The 26,304-nt window shown below is 40.7% G+C and overlaps 1 non-coding gene across 1 annotated transcript; it reads right to left on the bottom strand.

Moving 5' to 3' along the window:
- Nucleotides 1-7,205: 7,205 nt before the first annotated feature.
- LOC130972026 (small nucleolar RNA R71) lies at nucleotides 7,206-7,313 on the bottom strand. Its single transcript, XR_009083229.1, has one exon. It is a non-coding gene; the product is annotated as a small nucleolar RNA R71 (small nucleolar RNA).
- Between the last annotated feature and the right edge of the window lie 18,991 nt (nucleotides 7,314-26,304).

The raw sequence follows: 26,304 nt of genomic DNA, 5'->3' as shown, positions 1-26,304 counted from the left end.
ATTCTATTAAAAAAAATCAAGAAACATGCCCTCTTCCTCATTTCTCTCCATAGCATCAAGAATTTGCATTAGTTCTGGACACCAATACAAAGGAAACCTCTCCATCAACTCATCATCCAGATAGAAAGGGTATTTGGTCTCTAGCGACCGAACCTTCACAAACATCGACTTGAAATTTTTAAAAGAAGATTTATATAACAGGAAGAGGGAACGACCCGGAAAGCTACTAAGGTAAACCTACAAACCAAACAAAGAAAAAAAATATTTAACGATGCAGGATATTCCAAAAAAGCCATCAAACATTCAAAAGCTTGTAGAAAAGCCCAAGAGTATGGGTGTAAACTGTGAGGGAACACAGTTCAGTTGCGTCAAAACTTTGCACTCAAAGCCAGTAAAAGGAAATTTCAAATAAAGTTCTGTAAAACAGGGGATATACATGTAGAAATAAGCCCAATCCCCCCTTCTCTCACAAACTCTTTCCTCATTACCATAAGGGAGGAGTTTGACACCAAAAGCAAAACCTTCTTTGGTCAGTTTCATAGCCGTAAGCTCTAGCAATGACTCGTTATCGCAATAAGCAGACAAATGAGTTTTAACGTCAACATGCACCGAGTGATAGGAATTTTCACTTTTAACCTCAACTACTTTTTCCTTTTCTTTTTCTTTAGCCATTGTCGAAAAACAAAAAATATAGACAAAGAAAAAAACCTAACCTCTTGAATTCATGTCTCTTTCGTGAACTTAAGCAAGAAGAGTAATGTTAAGAGTTTGTGTCTCTTTCCAAGATAAAAACAATAATAAAGCATCAATACTACCTACTAACTTAGTGGGTAATTCAAAATGTAACTGTTCACATACCATGATAAAAAAAGGGGTCCAAATCTCATCCAAAGAAACAAATGTGAACTTATTACATCCCGGTTCACAAGGTACAATAATTATTAATTGCCAAGTTTTAATTACTGTTGCTATTATTTCCAATATTTAATTTGTTTCAAAAACCCAATCTTGAACAAAAGCAACCACGTTGAGCTTAGGGGCAAACATATTCGTCCACAACCAATGTATAACTGTATGACAAAAGCTCAACTTGCTAAAATGTATGTTCGACAAGTCAAGTTTGGGGGCTATGTACTGTATCCCTTATACATCGGAGAAAATATATTATACCTCGATAGTACTAAATAAAATTTAAATTAATTAAACTCCTTATCATAACAAATTTTCCCCAAAAATCTCACAACTAATCGGCCACGACTAACGGACCAATGGCTATAGTGGCTACAAATCAGAAGGAAAGTAGACGATAAGGAGGCAGAAGATCAACAACACAATAAACAATATAATACTCACTCTATTAGAGATATTTCACTGATTTGAGCGTCGAAGTTTTTTTTGCAGGTACCATGCTTGGGTCCGAGTTCACAGGATACTTCACTTCTGAGCCAAAATCTACAAGAGTCCTCAAAGGTAGTGTGAAGCCGACCTATAACGCGAAAGTGTATCCTTGCCAGAATAATTAGTATTTATATTTATTTGTAATATATTTGATAAAAAGTTAGTTAATTTTAAATTTTTTTGTTCTAGTTTATTTTATTATAGTGTAGTTTAATGGCCCAAAACGTGTTAAGCTATGAGGATACCCTGCATAGACGAGATCAGATTGACCATATTACTGACAGACTTAGCCGAGTGGTATATCTTATAATTTGTTTTTTATGTATTTAAAATTTGTCTTATCAGTTGTGGCCTCAATTTTGTATGAATTATGATTATTTTGTTAGGGTCTTTGGATCTTACATACGAGTAGGAATTTATTACCATGTTCATTCAAGGAGATCAGGACACACCTTAGACACACTGGATTTGAGCATTTGGCATATATGTTAGAGTGGGACCATGACTAGCATTGGTCTCTGCTTTGATTAAGAAATGGTGTCCTAAGTCCCATATGTTTTACCTGCCCTGTGGAGAGATGACTATTACCCTACAGAATGTGGTATATTAGTTAGGACTCAATATTGAGGGAGATTCAGTAAGCAGCTGTATTGGTGGGTGAAAGTAGTTCTATGAGAGACGTTTTATTCGGGACCTCTATTAGCAGCTGTTAGGTGTTGTGCCAGGACTCAATGACAGACTATCACAGAGCAAGTGGATTGTCAACCTTGCATGGTTTTGCGATACTATTTGTGGACAATTAGAGGCTCAGCCGACAAAGGATCGCCTACTGCAGTAAACCAGAAAACACATCATGCAGATAATTGGAGGCATTTTATTTTCGGACGCATCTGACTCTTGCGTTCACATGAGGTGGCTACCTCAATTGGAGAACCTTGATCGATATGGAAGGTTGTCTTAAGATTCAGGTGTGCTGGCATGGCTGTACCGCCAGATGTACCGTTCCATGGATTATAGGTAGTAGAATGTGGATAGATGTTGTGGATTACTTATCTCTTGGGCATATCATCATATACCCTTGTATCAACCTAAGGGATTTGACTAGCACCAATTTTTGGTGATTCAAATGTACTCTTGCGTTGTATGTTCTACTTTGTTATTTCTTAAGTTAATATTTATAATTGTGTGATTTCTAAATACTAATGATATTATAAGTGGGTGGGGTTGGAGCCATTTAATGTAGAGTAGAGACGAGGCTTCGACAGTGGAGGCGTATCCTCAATGGCATTGGTATTTATAATGTAAGTAATTTTTGAACGTGCATTTAAATATTATATCATGTTTCTTTGTGTATATAATGTTTTTTGGCATCTATCAACAGGTTGACTAGACGCCATATTCTGACCCACTCATCCAGGATATCCTTCCACAGAGGACCATTGAGGCTAAAGCCTCTACTGTTGTAGTGTGCTCGTTGTTTTTCTTTTCTATTGTCGAGCGGCACCAGGTAGATCGCATGGTTAGACAGTTTGGTGGCCTGCAGCACATCCTAACTAGGCCACTGAACATTGACGAGATGCACAGGCACGACGGTCGATTTGGCAGAGGTAAGTGGTACCTTGAGTTCTTGGGGGGTTAGTATGAGATGTGGGTAGCTAGGGGTGACCATCGACTTTAGATACACCATGCATTTGACCTGCGCCCATCACAACCATCTTTGAGATGTATTTCTAGTGAGCGTACATAGAGTTGGTTGGTTAGGGCATTTAGTGCTTCGCAGTAGGAGAATACATACTCGAGGATCTCTCGAATCATCGTTCGGAGGCTCCACAGTTGAATCAGCCTGAGGATGTGATGAGCGGATAATTTGTATACTTTTTGGCATTGTTTTTAGTATATTTTTAGTATGATCTAGTTAGTTTTTAGTATATTTTTATTAGTTTTTAGTTAAAATTCACTTTTCTGGACTTCACTATGAGTTTGTGTGTTTTTCTGTGATTTCAGGTATTTTCTGGCTGAAATTGAGGGACCTGAGCAAAAATCTGATCCAGAGACTCAAAAGGACTGCAGATGCTGTTGGATTCTGACCTCCCTGCACTCGAAGTGGATTTTCTGGAGCTACAGAAGCCCAATTGGCGCGCTCTCAACGGCGTTGGAAAGTAGACATCCTGGGCTTTCCAGCAATATATAATAGTCCATACTTTGCCCAAGATTTGATGGCCCAAACCGGCGTTCAAAGTCACCTCAAGAAATTCCAGCGTTAAACGCCGGAACTGGCACCTAATTGGGAGTTAAACGCCCAAACTGGCACTAAAGCTGGCGTTTAACTCCAAGGAGAGTCTCTACACGAAAAAGCTTCATTGCTCAGCCCAAGCACACACCAAGTGGGCCCGGAAGTAGATTTTTATGTCATTTACTCATCTATGTACTAGTTTTCTATAAGTAGGACCTTTTACTATTGTATTTAAAATCTTCGGACATCTAGTTCTTAGATCAATTTGGGGGCTGGCCTCACGGCCATGCCTAGACCTTGTTCTTATGTATTTTCAACGGTGGAGTTTCTACACACCATAGATTAAGGTGTGGAGCTCTGCTGTACCTCGAGTATTAATGCAATTACTATTGTTCTTCCATTCAATTCCGCTTGTTCTTTATCCAAGATATCACTTGTTCTTCAACATGATGAAGGTGATGATTGACGCCCATCACCATTCTCACCCATGAACAAGGTGACTGACAATCATTCTTGTTCTACAAGCATCTGAGGCTTAGTGAATATCTCTTGGATTCCTGATTGCATGATGCATGGTTGATCGCCTGACAACCGAGTGCTCGCCTGACAAACGAGCCAGCCATTCTGTGAGATCAGAGTCTTCGTGGTATAGGCAAGAACTGATGGCGGCATTCAAGAGAATCCGGAAGGTCTAACCTTGTCTGTGGTATTCTGAGTAGGATTCAATGATTGAATGACTGTGACGTGCTTCAAACCTGTAACCTACTGGGCGTTAGTGACAGACGCAAAAGAGTGATTCTATTCCGGTAGGGGAGGGAACCAAACCGGTGATTGGCAGCACTGTGACAGAGTGTGTGCATTAGCTTTCACTGCGCGGATGGGAGGTAGCTGCTGACAACAGTGAAACCCTACACGAGCTTGCCATGGAAAGGAGTAAGAAAGGATTGGATGAAGGCTGTAGGAAAGCAGAGAGACGGAAGGGAAGGCATCTTCATACACTTGTCTGAAGCTCTTACACCAATGAGATACATGAGTATCACTATCTTTATCTTTTATATTATTTTCGTTCATCATCATATACATTTGAGTTTGCCTGACTAAGATTTACAAGATGACCATAGCTTGCTTCAATGCTAACAATCTCCGTGGGATCGACCCTTACTCACGTAAGGTATTACTTGGACGACCCAGTGCACTTGCTGGTTAGTTGTGCGAAGTTGTGTAATGCCATGGAATTGAACCACCAAGTTTTTGGAGTTCATGACCAGGGATTATGAGAGTTGTGAAAAGTATTGTTCACAATTTCGCGCACCAAGTTTTTGGCGCCGTTGCCGGGGATTGTTCAAGTTTTGAGCAAGCTTTTGGTAACAATGCCTAGGGATTGTTCTAGTTTGGACAACTGACGGTTCATCTTGTTGCTTAGATTAGGTATTTATTTTTTTTCGAAATTCTTGAAGATGAATTCTAGAGTTTCATGATGATTTGTTGAAACCTGGCTGGCTGAGAAGCCATGTCTAATCTGATTGGACCGAGGTTTCAACTTATCACCACAAGAGCCTGTTGATTTTCATCAATTTTGCTTTTGGAGCAGTGATCTGCTAAGGCTTGGCTGACCTTTGGTCATGTCTAGTGTTTTGGACCGAAGCTTTCTTTGAGAGCTTGGCTGGCTGTGAAGCCATGTCTAATTCCTGGACCGGAGTCTTAGACTAGCATTGCACTGGTTCCTGGAATTCTCATTAAGAATTTTGATGCCTTTTCCCACTTAATTTTCGAAAAACACAAAAAAATTTACAAAATCAAAAAAAACCAAAAATATTTGATGTTTCCTGCTTAAGTCTAGTGTCTCATCTTAAGTTTGGTGTCAATTGCATGCATTCATTCATGTGTCTTAAGGATCCTCAAGTAATTCTTGATGAATTTTGTGTTTTAATCTTTGAATTCTATTGACTTGAAGCATTTTGTGTGTCTCATATGCATTCTCATATTATTAGTGTCAGTAGTATACAAACTGCTAAGTTTGGTGTCTTGCATGCATTGTTAATTGATTCCTTTTGCATTTTGATTATTAAAAATCCAAAAATATTTTTAATTTGTGTCTTTTCAAGTCAATGATACAAAGAATTGAAGATTCAGAACATACTGCAGAGGAATTATACAGAAAAAGCTGAGCATTCAAAAATGCCCAGTGAAGAAGGCAGACTGGCGTTTAAACGCCAGCCAGGGTACCTGGTTGGGCGTTTAACGCCCAAAAAGGTAGCATTTTGGGCGTTAAACGCCAGAATGTATACCATTCTGGGCGTTTAACGCCAGGATGGTGCTAGGGGGAAGATTTTGTTTTCAAAATCAATTTTTTTCAAGTTTTCAAAGTTTTTCAAAATCAAATCTTTTTCAAATCATATCTTTTCAATCAAATGTTTTCAAAATTAATTTCTTTCCTTTTTCAAGGATACTTACTAACAATTAATGATTTGATTCAAAATTTCAAGATTGTTACCTTTTCTGTTGAGAAAGGTTTAATGTTTGAATCATATCTTTTCTTGTTAGGCAAGTCATTAATTTTTAAAATCATATCTTTTCAAAATGTTTTCAAATCATATCTTTTAAAATTGTTTTCAAATCATATCTTCTCAATCACATCTTTTTAAAACCATAACTTTTCAATTAAATCTTTTTATCCACATCTTTTTCAAAATAGTTTTCAATCAAATCTTTTTAATTTCTAATTCCAAAATCTTTTTCAAAAATCACTTGATTTCTTTTTCACTTTTAATTTTCGAAAATTTTCAATCAAATTTTTAAAATGTTTTCAAAATCTTTTAAATGAATTTTCGAAAATTCTCTCCCCTCCTTCCCACATCCTTCTATTTATGGAGTACTACTCCTTCTAAATGCACAATTCGAACCTTATCTAATTAAAGTTCGAATTCTTCTTCTCCTTCTTCTTTCTATTTCTCTTTTCCTCTGACATTTCAAGGAATCTCTATACTGTGACATAGAGGATTCCACACTTTCTGTTTCTCTTCTCTTTCATATGAGCAGGAGCAGAGACAAAGGCATTCTTGTTGAAGCTGACCCTGAACCCGAGAGAACCTTGAAGAGAAAGCTAAGAGAAGCCAAGGCACAACTCTCTTTAGAGGACCTGACCGAATTCTTCAAGGAAGAAGAACACATGGCAGCCGAAAACAACAACAATGCCAACAATGCAAGGAAGGTGCTAGGTGACTTTACTGCACCTACTCCTGATTTTTATGGGAGAAGCATCTCTATCCCTGCCATTGGAGCAAACAACTTTGAGCTTAAGCCTCAATTAGTTTCTCTAATGCAACAGAATTGCAAGTTCCATGGACTTCCAATGGAAGATCCTCATCAGTTCTTAGCTGAATTCTTGCAAATCTGTGACACAGTCAAGACTAATGGGGTTAACCCTGAGGTCTATAGACTGATGCTATTCCCTTTTGCTGTAAGAGACAGAGCTAGAATATGGTTGGATTCTCAACCTAAAGAAAGCCTGGACTCTTGGGAAAAGCTAGTCAATGCCTTCTTGGCAAAGTTCTTTCCACCACAAAGATGGAGTAAGCTTAGAGTGGAAGTCCAAACCTTCAGACAGAAGGATGGAGAATCCCTCTATGAAGCTTGGGAAAGATACAAACAATTAATCAGAAGATGTCCCTCAGACATGCTTTCTGAATGGAGCATCATAGGTATTTTCTATGATGGTCTCTCTGAACTATCCAAGATGTCCTTGGATAGCTCTGCTGGAGGATCTCTTCATCTGAAGAAGACGCCTGCAGAAGCTCAAGAATTGATTGAAATGGTTGCAAATAACCAATTCATGTACACTTCTGAAAGAAATCCTGTGAACAATGGGACTAGTCAGAAGAAAGGAGTTCTTGAGATTGACACTCTGAACGCCATTTTGGCTCAGAACAAGATATTGACTCAACAAGTCAATTTGATTTCTCAAAGTCTGTCTGGAATGCAAAATGCACCAAACAGTACTAAGGATGCTTCATCTGAGGAAGAAGCTTATGATCCTGAGAACCCTTCAATGGAAGAGGTGAACTACCTAGGAGAACCCTATGGAAACACCTACAATTCTTCATGGAGAAATCACCCCAATTTCTCATGGAAGAATCAAGAGAGACCTCAACAAGGTTTCAATAACAATAATGGTGGAAGAAACAGGTTTAGCAATAGCAAGCCTTTTCCATCATCTTCTCAGCAACAGACAGAGAGTTCTAAGCAGAACACTTCTGACTTAGCAACAATGGTCTCTGATCTAATAAAGACCACTCAAAGTTTCATGAATGAAACAAGGTCCTCCATCAGAAATTTGGAAGGACAAGTGGGTCAGCTGAGCAAGAAAGTTACTGAACTCCCTCCTAGCACTCTCCCAAGTAATACAGAAGAAAATCCAAAAGGAGAGTGCAAAGCCATAGACATGGCCGAATATGGAGAGGAAAGAGAGGAGGAGGACGCCACTGAGGAAGACCTCAGTGGGCGTGTACCAATCTCCTCCGAGTTCCTCAATGAGGAACAATGGGAATCTGAGGCTCAAAATGAGACCATAGAGATTCCATTGGACTTACTTCTGCCATTCATGAGCTCTGATGAGTATTCTTCCTCTGAAGAGGATGAGTATGTCACTGAAGAGCAAGTTGCTCAATACCTTGGAGCAATCATGAAACTGAATGACAAGTTATTTGGAAATGAGACTTGGGAGGATGAACCACCCTTGCTCACCAAAGAACTGAATGACTTGTCTAGGCAGAAACTGCCTCAAAAGAGGCAGGATCCTGGAAAGTTTTCTATACCTTGTACCATAGGCACCATGACCTTCAAGAAGGCCTTGTGTGACTTAGGGTCAAGTGTAAACCTCATACCCCTCTCTGTAATGGAGAAATTAGGGATCTTTGAGGTGCAAGCTGCAAGAATCTCATTAGAGATGGCAGACAATTCAAGAAAACAAGCTCATGGACTTGTAGAGAATGTTTTGGTGAAGATTGAGGACCATTACATCCCTACTGACTTCATAGTCCTAGAGACTGGGAAGTGCATGGATGAATCCATCATCCTTGGCAGACCCTTCCTAGCCACAGCAAAGGCTGTGATTGATGTTGATAGAGGAGAGTTGATCATTCAAGTGAATGAAGAATCCTTGGTGTTTAAGGCCCAAGGACATCCCTCTATCATCATGGAGAGGAAGCATGAAGAGCTTCTCTCAAAACAGAGCCAAGCAGAGCCCCCACAGTCAAACTCTAAGTTTGGTGTTGGGAGGCCACAACCAAACTCTAAGTTTGGTGTTGAACCCCCACATTCAAACTCTAAGTTTGGTGTTGGGAGGTTCCAACACGGTTCTGAGCATTTCTGAGGCTCCATGAGAGTCCTCTGTCAAGCTAATGACATTAAAGAAGCGCTTGTTGGGAGGCAACCCAATGTTTTATGGTTAACTATTTTCTTTTGTTATTTTATCTTTTTTGTAGGTTGATGATCATAAGAAGTCACAAAAACAATGAAAAAAAGCAAAAACAGAATGAAAAACAGGAAGAAAAATAGCACACCCTGGAGGAGAAGAAGCTGGCGTTCAAACGCCAGTAATGCTAGCTGTTGGGCGTTTAACACCCAGTCTGGCACCATTCTGGGCGTTTAACGCCAGAAAGGGGCACCAGACTGGCGTTAAACGCCAGTAAAGGGCAACAACCTGGCGTTAAACGCCAGGAATGGGCACCAGCCCGGCGTTTAACGCCAGAAATAGCTCAAAACGTGATTTTGAGCAATATTTGGTGCAGGGATGACTTTTCCTTGACACCACAGGATCTGTGGACCCCACAGGACCCCACCATCACTCTCTCTCTTCTTCCCCCATTCACCAATCACCTCAATACCTCTTCCCCAAAAACCCTTCACCTATCAAATCCCATCTTCTCTTCACCACTCACATCCATCCTTCATAAATCCCCACCAACCTCACCCTTCAAATTCAAACCAATTTCCCTCCCAAACCCACCCTCCATGGCCGAACCATTACCCCCCTCTCTCCTATATATACCCTTCTTCAACCCTTCATTTTCACACAACTTAAACACCCCTTCTTTCCCTTCTTGGCCGAACACACCACCTTCCCCCTCTTCCTCATTTCTTCTTCTTCTACTCTCTTCTTTCTTCTTTTGCTCGAGGACGAGCAAACATTTTAAGTTTGGTGTGGTAAAAGCGTTGCTTTTTCATAACCATTTATGGCATCCAAGGCCGGAGAAACCTCTAGAAAGAGGAAAGGGAAGGCAAAAGCTTCCACCTCCGAGTCATGGGAGATGGATAGATTCCTCTCAAGGGTGCATCAAGTCCACTTCTATGAAGTTGTGGCCTTGAAGAAGGTGATCCCCGAAGTCCCATTTTCACTCAAAAAGGGTGAATATCCGGAGATCCGCCATGAGATCCGAAGAAGAGGTTGGGAAGTACTTACCAACCCCATTCAACAAGTCGGAATCTTGATGGTTCAAGAGTTCTATGCCAATGCATGGATCACCAAGAACCATGACCAAAGTGTGAACCCGAATCCAAAGAATTATCTCACTATGGTTCGGGGGAAATACTTGGATTTTAGTCTGGAGAGTGTGAGGGTGGCGTTCAACTTGCCTATGATGCAAGGAGATGAGCACCCTTACACTAGAAGGGTCAACTTTGATCAAAGGTTGGACCAAGTCCTCACAACCATATGTGAAGAGGGCGCACAATGGAAGCAAGATTCGAGAGGAAAGCCGGTTCAATTGAGAAGGCATGACCTCAAGCCCGTGGCTAGAGGATGGTTAGAGTTCATACAACGCTCAATCATTCCCACTAGCAACCGGTCCGAAGTTACCATAGACCGGGCCATCATGATCCATAGCATCATGATTGGAGAAGAAATAGAGGTTCATGAGGTTATAGCCCAAGAACTCTATAAGGTGGCGGACAAGACCTCCACTTTGGCAAGGTTAGCCTTTCCTCATCTCATTTGTCACCTCTGTTATTCAGTTGGAGTTGACATAGAGGGAGACATCACCATTGATGAGGATAAGCCCATTACCAAGACAAGGATGGAGCACACAAGAGACCCCTCCCATCAAGAGATCCCTGAGATACCTCAAGGGATGCACTTTCCTCCACAAAACTATTGGGAGCAAGTAAACACCTCCCTAGGAGAATTGAGTTCCAACATGGGACAACTAAGGGTGGAGCATCAAGAACACTCCATTCTCCTCCATGAAATTAGAGAAGACCAAAGAATCATGAGGGAGGAGCAACAAAGACAAGGAAGAGACATTGAGGAGCTCAAGCACTCCATAGGATCTTCAAGAGCAAGAAAGAGCCGCCATCACTAAGGTGGACCCGTTCCTTGATTTCCTTGTTCTTTATTCTTCTGTTTTTCGATTTTTATGCTTATGGTTATCCATGTTTGTGTCTTGTGATCATTAGTGTCTTAATGTCTATGCCTTAAAGTTATGAATGTCCTATGAATCCATCACCTTTCTTGAATAAAAACGTGCTTAATTGAAAAGGAAAGAATTGCATGAATTCTGAATTTTATAATAGTTTAATTATTTTGATGTGGTGGCAACACTTTTGTTCTCTGAATGTATGCTTGAACAGTGCATATGTCTTTTGAATTTGTGGTTCATGAATGTTGGCTCTTGAAAGAATGATGAAAAAGGAGACATGTTACTGAGGATCTGAAAAATCATTAAAAATGATTCTTGAAGCAAGAAAAAGCAGAAAAAAAAAGAGAAAAAGCAAACGAAAAAAAAGAGAAGAAACGAGAAAAAAAAATATTTTCGAAAAAAAAAGAGAAAAAGAAAGAAATAAAGTTGTGATCCAAGGCAAATAAGAGTGTGCTTAAGAACCCTGGACACCTCTAATTGGGGACTTTAGCAAAGCTGAGTCACAATCTGAAAAGGTTCACCCAATTATGTGTCTGTGGCATGTATGTATCCGGTGGTAATACTGGAAGACAGAGTGCTTTGGGCCACGGCCAAGACTCAAGAAATAGCTATGTTCAAGAATCATCATACTTTACTAGGAGAATCATTAACACTATCTGGATTCTGAGTTCCTAAAGAAGCCAATCATTCTGAATTACAAGGGATAGAGTGAGATGCCAAAACTATTCAGAGACAAAAAGTTAAAAGCCCCGCTCATCTAATTAATACTGATCTTCATAGATGTTTTTGGAGTTCATTGCATATTCTCTTCTTTTTATCTTATTTGATCTTAAGTTGCTTGGGGACAAGCAACAATTTAAGTTTGGTGTTGTGATGAGCGGATAATTTGTATACTTTTGGCATTGTTTTTAGTATATTTTAGTATGATCTAGTTAGTTTTTAGTATATTTTTATTAGTTTTTAGTTAAAATTCACTTTTCTGGACTTCACTATGAGTTTGTGTGTTTTTCTGTGATTTCAGGTATTTTCTGGCTGAAATTGAGGGACCTGAGCAAAAATCTGATCCAGAGACTCAAAAGGACTGCAGATGCTGTTGGATTCTGACCTCCCTGCACTCGAAGTGGATTTTCTGGAGCTACAGAAGCCCAATTGGCGCGCTCTCAACGGCGTTGGAAAGTAGACATCCTGGGCTTTCCAGCAATATATAATAGTCCATACTTTGCCCAAGATTTGATGGCCCAAACCGGCGTTCAAAGTCACCTCAAGAAATTCCAGCGTTAAACGCCGGAACTGGCACCTAATTGGGAGTTAAACGCCCAAACTGGCACTAAAGCTGGCGTTTAACTCCAAGGAGAGTCTCTACACGAAAAAGCTTCATTGCTCAGCCCAAGCACACACCAAGTGGGCCCGGAAGTGGATTTTTATGTCATTTACTCATCTATGTACTAGTTTTCTATAAGTAGGACCTTTTACTATTGTATTTAAAATCTTCGGACATCTAGTTCTTAGATCAATTTGGGGGCTGGCCTCACGGCCATGCCTAGACCTTGTTCTTATGTATTTTCAACGGTGGAGTTTCTACACACCATAGATTAAGGTGTGGAGCTCTGCTGTACCTCGAGTATTAATGCAATTACTATTGTTCTTCCATTCAATTCCGCTTGTTCTTTATCCAAGATATCACTTGTTCTTCAACATGATGAAGGTGATGATTGACGCCCATCACCATTCTCACCCATGAACAAGGTGACTGACAATCATTCTTGTTCTACAAGCATCTGAGGCTTAGTGAATATCTCTTGGATTCCTGATTGCATGATGCATGGTTGATCGCCTGACAACCGAGTGCTCGCCTGACAAACGAGCCAGCCATTCCGTGAGATCAGAGTCTTCGTGGTATAGGCAAGAACTGATGGCGGCATTCAAGAGAATCCGGAAGGTCTAACCTTGTCTGTGGTATTCTGAGTAGGATTCAATGATTGAATGACTGTGACGTGCTTCAAACCTGTAACCTACTGGGCGTTAGTGACAGACGCAAAAGAGTGATTCTATTCCGGTAGGGGAGGGAACCAAACCGGTGATTGGCAGCACTGTGACAGAGTGTGTGCATTAGCTTTCACTGCGCGGATGGGAGGTAGCTGCTGACAACAGTGAAACCCTACACGAGCTTGCCATGGAAAGGAGTAAGAAAGGATTGGATGAAGGCTGTAGAAAAGCAGAGAGACGGAAGGGAAGGCATCTTCATACACTTGTCTGAAGCTCTTACACCAATGAGATACATGAGTATCACTATCTTTATCTTTTATATTATTTTCGTTCATCATCATATACATTTGAGTTTTCCTGACTAAAATTTACAAGATGACCATAGCTTGCTTCAATGCTAACAATCTCCGTGGGATCGACCCTTACTCACGTAAGGTATTACTTGGACGACCCAGTGCACTTGCTGGTTAGTTGTGCGAAGTTATGTAATGCCATGGAATTGAACCACCAAGTTTTTGGAGTTCATGACCAGGGATTATGAGAGTTGTGAAAAGTATTGTTCACAATTTCGCGCACCAGGATGGAGAGCTTCCACCGGTGCAACCTCATAGAGGGAGACGAGGTAGAGCTCATCCTAGGCTTGGGGTTGCTACGGCTCACTGGGATAGAATGTTTGTTAGACCACCTAGAGATGGACAACAGGCACGTGTAAGTTCCCAATAGTAGAAGAGACTATGGAGTAGGTTGTTGGTCAGATATCAAGACCTGTTCTTGGAGACTATCTGACACTTAGAACATCGTACACTTCACAACCATCACTACGGTAGGGTAGGGAGTAGTCAGTTGTGGGAGATTCTATTTGATCCGCTGCTCAGCCAAATAGATTTTGATGTGGAGCTACCCTTTTGCCCCACTTTGTAGACACAAGACTTGGATGCAGTGCCTGGTAGTTGGCTAGAATGGATTCATACTTTACTTAACTCAGATGCTATGGGTTTTCAGGGTGATATGATCGGGGGAGTTCAGACACAACCATTTGTACACAGGCACACGTCTCCACGGCGAATAACTAATGAGGAAGCTCATTATATAATTCCTCCCAATTTCTATATATCATAGCAATGACTCTCTGCTTTACAAGCTAAACCTTAGTGTATGACACCTTGTAACCAAAGTGATTATCCACACCTCCTTGCAGAACTCTTATGCTGATGGTTGGGTCAATTTTGATCATTGTGAATATATGCTGAGCAATTATCTTCAAGTCCAACCTTCTATGGTCTTGGCCCATTGATGTTTGTATGCAAGTATGAAGACCATTGTATCTCCTTACTTCCTATTTTCCTGCATTTGATGATAAGATATGTGTATGTTCCATTGATGAATCCATATTTGACGATAAATTTTGGATTGATTGAGTGGATTCCATCATATAAACCCACATTTATTCATCCAAATAGCATACTTTTATGTTTTCTCCCTAAGTTGAGCTTAATTGTGAAAACATACCATTTTTTGCTTAATTTAACCGATTTTATTCCACTTTCATTCCATTCGATACCTTGATGTTTTTTATGAGTGATTTCATGTATAATAGGTTGGAATGACTTGATGAGAGTGGAGAAGAAGCATGCAAGAAGGAAAAACATAAAGAAGTCAAAGGAGAAGCACACAGCCATGTGTGCGTACGCACAACAACCTGTGCGTACGCTGATGAGCGGATAATTTATACGCTTTTTGGCATTATTTTTAGTATGTTTTTAGTATGTTTTAGTTAGTTTTTATTATATTTTTATTAGTTTTTAGTTAAAATTCACTTTTCTGGACTTTACTATGAGTTTGTGTGTTTTTCTGTGATTTTAGGTATTTTCTGGCTGAAATTGAGGGACCTGAGCAAAAATCTGATTCAGAAGCTGAAAAGGACTGCAGATGCTGTTGGATTCTGACCTCCCTGCACTCAAAGTGGATTTTCTGGAGCTACAGAAGCCCAATTGGCGCGCTTTCAATTGCGTTGGAAAGTAGACATTCTGGGCTTTCCAGCAATGTATAATAGTCCATACTTTGCCTAAGATTTTATGGCCTAAACATGCGTTCCAAGTTAGCTTAAGAATTCTGGCGTTAAACGCCAGAACTGGCACAAGAATGGGAGTTAAACGCCCAAATTGGCACAAAAGCTGGCGTTTAACTCCAGGAAAAGTCTCTACACATGAAAGCTTCAATGCTCAGCCCAAGCACACACCAAGTGGGCCCGGAAGTGGATTTTTATGTCATTTACTCATCTTTGTAAACCCTAAGCTACTAGTTCTCTACAAATAGGACCTTTTGCTATTGTATCTGAGAATCTTTTGATCATGTTTTTATGATTGAACCCTCTTTGGGAGGCTGGCCATTCGGCCATGCCTAGACCTTGTACTTATGTATTTTCAACGGTGGAGTTTCTACACACCATAGATTAAGGTGTGGAGCTCTGCTGTCCCTCGAGTATTAATGCAATTACTATTGTTCTTCTATTCAATTCAGCTTATTCTTGTTCTAAGATATTCATTCGTACCTGGTGCACGAAATTGCAATAACACTTTTGCAATCCCGCACAACTAACCAGCAAGTGCACTGGGTCGTCCAAGTAATACCTTGCGTGAGCAAGGGTCGATCCCACGGAGATTGTCGGCTTGAAGCAAGCTATGGTTATCTTGTAAATCTTAGTCAGGATATCAGAAATTATCAGGATTGATTGTAAAAAGCAAAAGAACATGAAATTAGTACTTGTTCAGCAGTAATGGAGAATAGGTTGAGGCTATGGAGATGCTCCATCTTCTGAATCTCTGCTTTCCTACTGTCTTCTTCATCAAACACGCAAGGCTCCTTCCATGGCAAGCTGTATGTAGGGTTTCACCGTTGTCAGTGGCTACCTCCCATCCTCTCAGTGAAAACGATTGCATATGCTCTGTCACAGCACGCGGAATTCAGCTGTCGGTTCTCGGTCAGGTCGGAATAAGATCCATCGATCCTTTTGCGTCTGTCACTAACGCCCCGCCTGCTAGGAGTTTGAAGCGCGTCACAGTCATTCAGTCATTGAATCCTACTCAGAATACCACAGACAAGGTTTAGACCTTCCGGATTCTCTTGAATGCTGCCATCAGTTCTAGCTTATACCACGAAGATTCTGGTTAAGGAATCCAAGAGATATCTACTCAATCTAAGGTAGAACGGAGGTGGTTGTCAGGCACACGTTCATAGTTGAGAATATGATGAGTGTCACAGATCATCACATTCATCCGGATTAAGAACAAGTGATATCTTAGAATGGAAGCAAGCATGATTGAATAAGAAACAGTAGTAATTGCATTAATCCATCAAGACACAGCAGAGCTCCTCACCCCCAACCATGGGGTTTAGAGACTCATGCCATGGAAAGTATACAATGAAACGTTTAAAAATGTCATGAGGTCCAGATACAATGTCAAAAGATCCTATTAATAGTAAACTAGTATCCTAAGGTTTATAGGAATGAGTAAATGACAGAAAAATCCACTTCCGGGCCCTCTTGGTGTGTGCTTGGGCTGAACAATGAAGCATTTTCGTGTAGAGACCTTTTCTGGAGTTAAACGCCAGCTTTCATGCCAGTTTGGGCGTTTAACTCCAAGTTTTATGCCAGTTCCGGCGTTTAACGCTGGAATTTCTGAGGCCGAATTGCTACGCCGATTTGGGCCATCAAATCTTGGGCAAAGTATGGACTATCATATATTGCTGGAAAGCCCAGGATGTCTACTTTCCAATGCCTTTGAGAGCGTGCCAATTGGGCTCCTGTAGCTCCAGAAAATCCACTTCGAGTGCAGGGAGGTCAGAATCCAACAGCATCTGCAGTCCTTTTAAGTCTCTGAATCAGATTTTTGCTCAGAACCTTCAATTTCAGTCAGAAAATACCTGAAATCACAGAAAAACACACAAACTCATAGTAAAGTCCAGAAAAGTGAATTTTAACTAAAAACTAATAAAAATATACTAAAAACTAACTAAAAGATACTAAAAACATACTAAAAACAATGCCAAAAAGCGTATAAATTATCCGCTCATCACAACACCAAACTTACATAGTTGCTTGTCCCCAAGCAACTGAAAATCAAATAGGATAAAAAGAAGAGAATATACTATAGACTCCAAAATATCAAAGAAACATAGCTCCAAATTAGATGAGCGGGACTAGTAGCTTTTTGCCTCCGAACAGTTTTGGCATCTCACTCTATCCTCTGAAATTCAGAATGATTGGCTTCTTTAGGAACTCAGAATCCAGATAGTGTTATTGATTCTCCTAGTTAAGTATGATGATTCTTGAACACAGCTACTTTATGAGTCTTGGCTGTGGCCCAAAGCACTCTGTCTTCCAGTATTACCACCGGATACATACATGCCACAGACACATAATTGGGTGAACCATTTCAGATTGTGACTCAGCTTTGCTAGAGTCCCCAATTAGAGGTGTCCAAGGTTCTTAAACACACTCTTTTTGCCTTGGTTCACAACTTTATTTCTTTCTTTTTCTTTTTCTTCTCTTTTCCTTCTTTTTTTTTCGAAATTATTTTTTTTTTTGTATTCACTGCTTTTTCTTGCTTCAAGAATCATTTTTATGATTTTTCAGATCCTCAATAACATGTCTCTTTTTTCATCATTCTTTCAAGAGCCAACAATTTTAACATTCATGAATAACAAATTCAAAAGACATATGCACTGTTCAAGCATTCATTCAGAAAACAAAAAGTATTGTCACCACATCAAACTAATTCCACTAGTTTCAGAGATAAATTCGAAATCCTGTACTTCTTGTTCTTTTGTGATTAAAGCATTTTTCATTTAAGAGAGGTGATGGATTCATAGGACATTCATAGCTTTAAGGCATAAACTTTAAATTTTATTAATTATGAATTAAGACAAAGACTCAATAATAAATATAAATATAAGATGAAACTAAAAATAGAAAAACAAAACAAAAACAAAAAAATAGGCTCCTAATGATAGAGGTTTTCACAGAGTTAGGACTCAACAACCTTGATTTTGAGAAGTGGATGCTCCCTCAGCTTGAGAGGAGAGCTTTTGGCGTTTCATCTCTTGGAGTTCACGCCCCTGCTTCTCTTGTTCCTTCAGCAATTTGCAGAGCATGCAGTTCTGATTCTGCTGTTCTTCCTTAAGTTGCTCCATAGTCTCTTACAACTTGGTGATAGATGCTTCTAGGCTGGCCCAGTAGCCAATTTCAGGAAATTCAGGGAGGAACTCCTGCGCCCTCCTTTTGATAGAGTTTTCTTGCACTTGTCCTTCCATTGACTTCTTGGTGATTGGATGTTCAATGGGTATGAATTCATCTACTCCCATCTTCACCCCAGCCTCTTTACAAAGCAAGGAGATCAAGCTTGGGTAAGCCAGTTTGGCTTCAGTGGAATTTTTATTTGCAATTGTGTATATCTCACAGGCAATCACATGATGCACCTCCACTTCTTTTCCAAGCATAATGCAATGAATCATCACTGCTCTCTTGATAGTGACCTCAGAACGGTTGCTAGTAGGCAATATGGAATGCCCAATAAAGTCTAGCCAACCTCTTGCAATTGGTTTGAGGTCTCCCCTCTTGAGTTGGTTTGGGACACCTTTAGAATTGGTTATCCACTTAGTTCCAGGGAGGCATATGTCCTCTAGAACTTGATCCAACCCTTTATCTACTCTCACCATCCTCCTATTAAAGGAGTCAGGATCATCTTGCAGTTGAGGCAACTTGAAGATTTCTCTTATTTTGTCCAGATGAAAGTACATAACTTTTCCTCTGACCATAGTTCTGTAGGTATGGTAAGCGGTTCCAGTCATTCTCTGCTTATCTGTCAGCCACAGATTTGAGTAGAATTCCTGAACCATGTTCCTTCCAACCTTTGTCTCAGGATTGGTTAGAACTTCCCATCCTCTGTTTCGAATGTGCTCTTGGATCCCCGGATATTCATCTTCTTTCAGATCAAATTTAACTTCCGGGATCACTGACCTCAGACCCATTATTTTGTGATAATGGTCTTCATGTTCCTTGGTTAGGAACTTCTCTTGATTCCAAAGATTCTTTGGATTAGTCTCTTTCTTTCATCTTAAATTGGTTTGTTTTCCCTTAGGAGCCATGATCTTGATGAATCTTGGCTTAGTGATCACGGAAAAGCACACCAAACTTAGAGGCTTGCTTGTCCTCAAGCAAAAGAAAAAAGAGAAGAGAGGAGGAGGAAGAGGAAATTCGAATGGTGTGGTGGAATGAGGGAGCCAAACGTGTATTTATAAGGTGGGGAGGGGAGTTTTCGAAAAAAGAGAGAAATTTGAAAAGAGATTTGAGAAGATATGGAAAGAAATTGAGAAAAGGGTGAAATTTTTGAACAATGTTTGTAATTGATTTGAAATAAATTTGAAGAATGGTTTTGATTTTTGAAGATTTGAAAGTGAATGATGAATGATTGAAGTGTGATTTTGTAGAAAAGTATGGGTAAGAAAAGGAAAGTTTGAAAAAATTTGGTTTGAAAACAAAATTGTGGTCCCCCCACCTTGCTGGCGTTAAACGCCCAGAATGGCACCCATTCTGGCGTTTAACACCCATTTGTTGCCCCTTTTGGGCGTTTAACGCCCAGCCAGGTGCCCTGGCTGGCGTTAAACGCCAGAAATCCTTTATCACTGGGCGTTTTTCCAAAACGCCCAGGATGCTGCACACCTGGCGTTAAACGCCCAGAATGGTGCCCATTCTGGCGTTTAACGCCCAAAATGGCACCATTCCTGGCGTTAAACGCCCAGAATGGTACCCATTCTGGCGTTTAACACCCAAAATGCCCCTTACTGGCATTTTTTCGCCAGTAAGCTCATTTTCTCTGCTTTTTGAGCTGAATCCTTCTGTAACTCTGTGAATTCCTTTATTTTTGATACTTGCCTCTGTAAGAACTAATCATATAACCTCCTAATGACTGGGTTGCCTCCCAGCAAGCGCTTCTTTACTGTCTTTAGCTGGACCTTTACTGAGAATCACTCAAGTCTCAGTTTTGAGCATTCCTGCTCAAAATTGCTCTCAAGATAATGCTTGATTCTCTGTCCATTAACAATGAACTTTTTGTCAGAATCAATATCTTGAAGCTCAACATATCCATATGGTGACACTCCTATGATCACATACGGACCCCTCCACCAGGATTTGAGTTTTCCTGGGAACAATTTGAGCCTGGAGTTGAAGAGCAGAACTTTTTGTCCTGGCTCAAAGACTCTGGTTGACAATTTCTTGTCATGCCACTTCTTTGCCTTTTCCTTATAAATTTTTGCATTTTCAAAGGCATTGAGTCTGAACTCCTCTAGCTCATTTAACTGGAGCAATCTTTTTTCACCAGCTAACTGAGCATCCATGTTTAGGAATCTGGTTGCCCAGTAGGCTTTATGTTCCAGTTCCACAGGCAAATGACAGGCCTTCCCATACACCAGTTGGTATGGAGAAGTTCCTATAGGAGTCTTGAATGCTGTTCTGTATGCCCACAGAGCATCATCCAAGCTCTTTGCCCAATCCTTTCTTCGGGCTATCACAGTCCGTTCTAGGATTCTTTTTAGCTCTCTGTTAGAGACTTCAGCTTGCCCATTTGTCTGTGGATGATATGGAGTTGCCACTTTATGGCTGATTCCATATCTAACCATAGCAGAGTATAGCTGTTTGTTGCAGAAATGAGTGCCCCATCACTGATTAGTACTCTGGGAACACCAAACCTGCTGAAGATGTGTTTCTGGAGGAATTTCAGCACGGTCTTGGTATCATTAGTGGGTGTAGCAATTGCTTCTACCCACTTAGATACATAATCCACTGCCACCAGAATGTAAGTGTTTGAGTATGATGGTGGGAATGGCCCCATGAAGTCAATTCCCCATACGTCAAACAATTCTATCTCTAATATCCCTTGTTGAGGCATGGCATATCCGTGAGGTAAGTTACCAGCTCTTTGGCAACTGTCACAGTTACGCACAAACTCTCGGGAATCTTTATAGAGAGTAGGCCAGTAGAAGCCACACTGGAGGACTTTAGTGGCTGTTCGCTCACTTCCAAAATGTCCTCCATACTGTGATCCATGGCAATGCCATAGGATCCTTTGTGCTTCTTCTCTGGGTACACATCTGCGGATCACTCCGTCAGCACATCTCTTAAAGAGATATGGTTCATCCCAGAGGTAGTACTTGGCATCTGAAATTAATTTCTTTCTTTGCACATAGCTGTACTCCTTGGGTATGAACCTCACAGCTTTATAGTTTGCCATATCTGCAAACCATGGAGCTTCCTGAATGGCAAAGAGTTGCTCATCTGGGAAAGTCTCAGAGATCTCAGTAGAAGGGAGGGACGCCCCAGCTACTGGTTCTATTCGGGACAGATGATCAGCTACTTGGTTCTCTGTCCCTTTTCTGTCTCTTATTTCTATATCGAACTCTTGCAGAAGCAACACCCATCTGATAAGCCTGGGTTTTGAATCCTGCTTTGTGAGTAAGTATTTAAGAGCAGCATGGTCAGTGTACACAATCACTTTGGATCCTACTAGGTAAGATCTAAACTTGTCAATGGCATAAACCACTGCAAGTAATTCTTTTTCTGTGGTGGTGTAATTCTTCTGTGCATCATTTAGAACACGGCTAGCATAATAAATGACATGCAGAAGTTTGTTATGCCTCTGTCCCAACACTGCACCAATGGCATGATCACTGGCATCACACATTAATTCAAATGGTAATGCCCAATCTGGTGCAGAGATGACTGGTGCTGTGACCAGTTTGGCTTTCAGGGTCTCAAATGCCTGCAGACACTGTGTGTCAAACACAAATGGTGTGTCAGCAGCTAGCAGGTTACTTAAAGGTTTTGCAATTTTCGAAAAATCCTTTATGAACCTTCTGTAGAATCCTGCATGCCCCAGAAAGCTTCTGATTGCCTTAACATTGGCAGGTGGTGGTAATTTTTCAATTACCTCTACCTTTGCCTTATCCACCTCTATTCCCCTGCTTGAAATTTTGTGCCCAAGGACAATTCCTTCAGTCACCATAAAGTGACATTTCTCCCAGTTTAAAACCAGGTTAGTCTCTTGGCATCTTTTCAGGACAAGTGATAGGTGGTTAAGACAGGAGCTGAATGAGTCTCCATATACTGAGAAGTCATCCATGAAGACTTCCAGAAATTTCTCTACCATATCTGAGAAGATAGAGAGCATGCACCTCTGAAAGGTTGCAGGTGCATTGCATAGACCAAAAGGCATCCTTCTGTAAGCAAACACGCCAGAAGGGCAAGTAAATGATGTTTTCTCTTGGTCCTGAGGATCTACTGCAATTTGGTTGTAACCTGAATAGCCATCCAAAAAGCAGTAATAATCATGACCAGCTAGTCTTTCTAGCATTTGGTCTATGAATGGTAAAGGAAAATGATCCTTTCTGGTGGCTGTATTGAGCCTTCTGTAGTCAATACACATGCGCCACCCTGTGACTGTTCTTGTAGGAACCAGTTCATTTTTTTCATTATGAACCACTGTCATGCCTCCCTTTTTGGGGACAACTTGGACAGGGCTCACCCAGGGGCTATCAGAAATAGGATAAATAATCCCAGCCTCGAGTAATTTAGTGACCTCTTTCTGCACCACCTCCTTCATGGCAGGATTTAGCCTCCTTTGTGGTTGGACCACTGGTTTGGCATTATCCTCCAACAGGATCTTGTGCATGCATCTAGCTGGGCTAATGCCCTTAAGATCACTTATGGACCACCCAAGAGCTGTCTTGTGTGTCCTTAGCACTTGAATCAGTGCTTCCTCTTCCTGTGGATTCAAAGCAGAGCTTATAATCACTGGAAAAGTGTCACCCTCTCCCAGAAATGCGTACTTCAGGGATGGTGGTAGAGGTTTGAGTTCAGGTTTGGGAGGTTTATCCTCCTCCTGAGGAATTTTCGAAAATTCCTTTGCTTCCTCTAGTTCTTCTTGATCAGGCTGAGCATCCTTGAAGATGTCTTCAAGCTCTGATTCTAGGCTTTCAGTCATGTTGATCTCTTCTACCAGAGAGTCAATAATGTCAGTGCCCATGCAGTCAGTTGGTGTGTCTGGATACTGTATAGCTTTTACAGCATTCAACTTGAACTCATCCTCATTGACCCTGAGGGTTACTTCCCCTCTTTGTACATCAATGAGAGTTCGTCCAGTTGCTAGGAAAGGTCTTCCTAGAATGAGAGTTGCACTCTTGTGCTCCTCCATTTCCAGCACCACAAAGTCAGTTGGAAAAGCAAAGGGTCCAACCTTGACAATCATGTCCTCTATTATGCCTGATGGGTGTTTAATGGAGCCATCAGCAAGTTGGAGGCATATCCTGGTTGGTTTGACTTCTCCAGCCAACCCAAGCTTTCTGATAGTGGATGCAGGTATTAGATTGATGCTTGCTCCAAGATCACATAAAGCTGTCTTGGTGCAAGCACCTTCTAATGTGCATGGTATCATAAAGCTTCCAGGATCTTGAAGCTTTTCTGGTAAGCTTTTCAGAATGACTGCACTGCATTCTTCAGTGAGAAACACTTTTTCAGTTTCTCTCCAATCCTTCTTATGACTTAAGATCTCTTTCATGAACTTAGCATAAGTAGGTATTTGCTCAAGTGCCTCTGCAAACGGAATCTTTATTTCAAGAGTCCTTAGATAGTCTGCAAAGCGGGCAAATTGCTTATCCTGTTCCGCTTTGCGGAGTTTCTGAGGATAAGGCATTTTGGCTTGATATTCTTCAACCTTAGATGCTGCAGGTTTATTCCTTACAGAAGTGGTTGAAGAAGCCTTTTTAGAGGGATTACTGTCAGCACTCTCAGGTGTCTGATCCTCCCTTGGCGTCTGAACGCCAGGATTGGGTGGAAAATGGGCGTTAAACGCCAGCTTTTCCCCCTTTTCTGGCGTTTGAACGCCAGAACTGGGCAGGGAATGGGCGTTTAACGCCAGCTTTTCTCCCTTTTCTGGCGTTTGAACGCCAGAACTGGGCAAGGAATGGGCGTTTAACGCCAGCTTTCCTTCCCTTTCTGGCGTTTGAACGCCAATAACATTTCTCTCTGGGCTCTTACTGTCCTCAGAGGGATTTTGAACAGTGGTTTGGTTATCCTCTGTCAATTGTTCCTTGTTTGGCTTTTTGCTCTTTTGAGCAGTGTTATTCAGTGTCTTCCCACTCCTTAGTTGAACTGCTTGACATTCCTCTGTTATCTGTTTAGATATTTGTTGTTTTGCTTGATTCAACTGCAGTTCTATGCTCTTGTTAGCAACCTTAGTATCATGGAGCATTTCTTTAAATTCTGCTAACTGTTCAGTCATCAGGAGCAATTGTTGATTAAGCTCATTCATCTGTTCTTGAGGGTTAGGGTCAGTGACTAATGCCATGACTTCCTCCTTTGGGACGAACTCATTGCTAGAATATAAGTACTGGTTTCTAGCAACAGTGTCTATAAGCTCTTGAGCTTCTTCAATTGTCTTCCTCATGTGTATAGATCCACCAGCTGAGTGGTCTAAAGACATCTGAGCTTTTTCTGTGAGCCCATAGTAGAAGATGTCTAACTTTACCCACTCTGAAAACATTTCAGAGGGGCATTTTCTAAGCATACCTCTATACCTCTCCCAGGCATTATAAAGGGATTCATTATCCTCTTGTTTAAAGCCTTGGATGTCCAGCCTTAGCTGTATCATCCTCTTTGGAGGGTAAAAATGATTCAGGAATTTGTCTGACAACTGTTTCCATGTCTTTATGCTTGCTGTAGGTTGGTTATTCAACCACCTTTTAGCTTGATCTTTTACAGCAAATGGAAACAGTAATAGTCTGTAGACATCCTGATCTACCTCTTTATCATGTACTGTGTCAGCAATTTGTAAGAACTGTGCCAGAAACTCAGTAGGTTCTTCCTGTGGAAGACCGGAATACTGGCAATTTTGCTGCACTATGATAATGAGTTGAGGATTTAGCTCAAAGCTGCTTGCTTTGATGGGAGGTGTACAGATGCTACTCCCATATGCAGCTGTAATGGGGTTAGCATAAGACCCCAGAGTCCTTTTGGACTGATCAATCCCTCTTGGGTCCATAATGGACAAAAGGGAAATGATGATGATTGCAAATAGATAAATTTTGTTTTTTTTTTTTTGAATTAAACGAAAAAAAATTAAAATAAAATAAAAAGGAAATTAAGATAAAAATTCGAAAATCAAAAAGAAAATAAAATCAAAGCAAATTGAGAACTGAATCAATTAGTTAATTAAAAAGATTTTGAAAATAGCAATTAAAAAGATATGATTGAAAATTTTTATGAAAAAGATCTGATTTTTGAAAAGAGGAAAGAGAAAAACACAAAAAGACACCAAACTTAAAATTTTTAGAAAATCAAACACTAATTTTCGAAAATTTTAAAGGAAAAACACAAAGAGGACACCAAACTTAGAATTTTTATGAATCAAAAAGGGACTAAGAACATGCAAAAACGAAAATCAAGAGAAAAAGAAAGGCATGCAAAGGACACCAAACTTAAAATATGAAACTAGACTCAACTAAAAGACTCTAAACCAACAAAAATAAAATAATCCTAATCTAAGCAACAAGATAAGCCGTCAGTTGTCCAAACTCGAACAATCCCCGGCAACGGCCCAAAAACTTGGTGCACGAAATTGCAATAACACTTTTGCAATCCCGCACAACTAACCAGCAAGTGCACTGGGTCGTCCAAGTAATACCTTGCGTGAGCAAGGGTCGATCCCACGGAGATTGTCGGCTTGAAGCAAGCTATGGTTATCTTGTAAATCTTAGTCAGGATATCAGAAATTATCAGGATTGATTGTAAAAAGCAAAAGAACATGAAATTAGTACTTGTTCAGCAGTAATGGAGAATAGGTTGAGGCTATGGAGATGCTCCATCTGAATCTCTGCTTTCCTACTGTCTTCTTCATCAAACACGCAAGGCTCCTTCCATGGCAAGCTGTATGTAGGGTTTCACCGTTGTCAGTGGCTACCTCCCATCCTCTCAGTGAAAACGATTGCATATGCTCTGTCACAGCACGCGGAATTCAGCTGTCGGTTCTCGGTCAGGCCGGAATAAGATCCATCGATCCTTTTGCGTCTGTCACTAACGCCCCGCCTGCTAGGAGTTTGAAGCGCGTCACAGTCATTCAGTCATTGAATCCTACTCAGAATACCACAGACAAGGTTTAGACCTTCCGGATTCTCTTGAATGCTGCCATCAGTTCTAGCTTATACCACGAAGATTCTGGT

The sequence above is a fragment of the Arachis stenosperma genome, chromosome 3 (genome assembly GCF_014773155.1).
Source record: "Arachis stenosperma cultivar V10309 chromosome 3, arast.V10309.gnm1.PFL2, whole genome shotgun sequence".
Classification (NCBI taxonomy): domain Eukaryota; kingdom Viridiplantae; phylum Streptophyta; class Magnoliopsida; order Fabales; family Fabaceae; genus Arachis; species Arachis stenosperma.
This window is presented reverse-complemented; position numbering and strand designations above follow the sequence as displayed.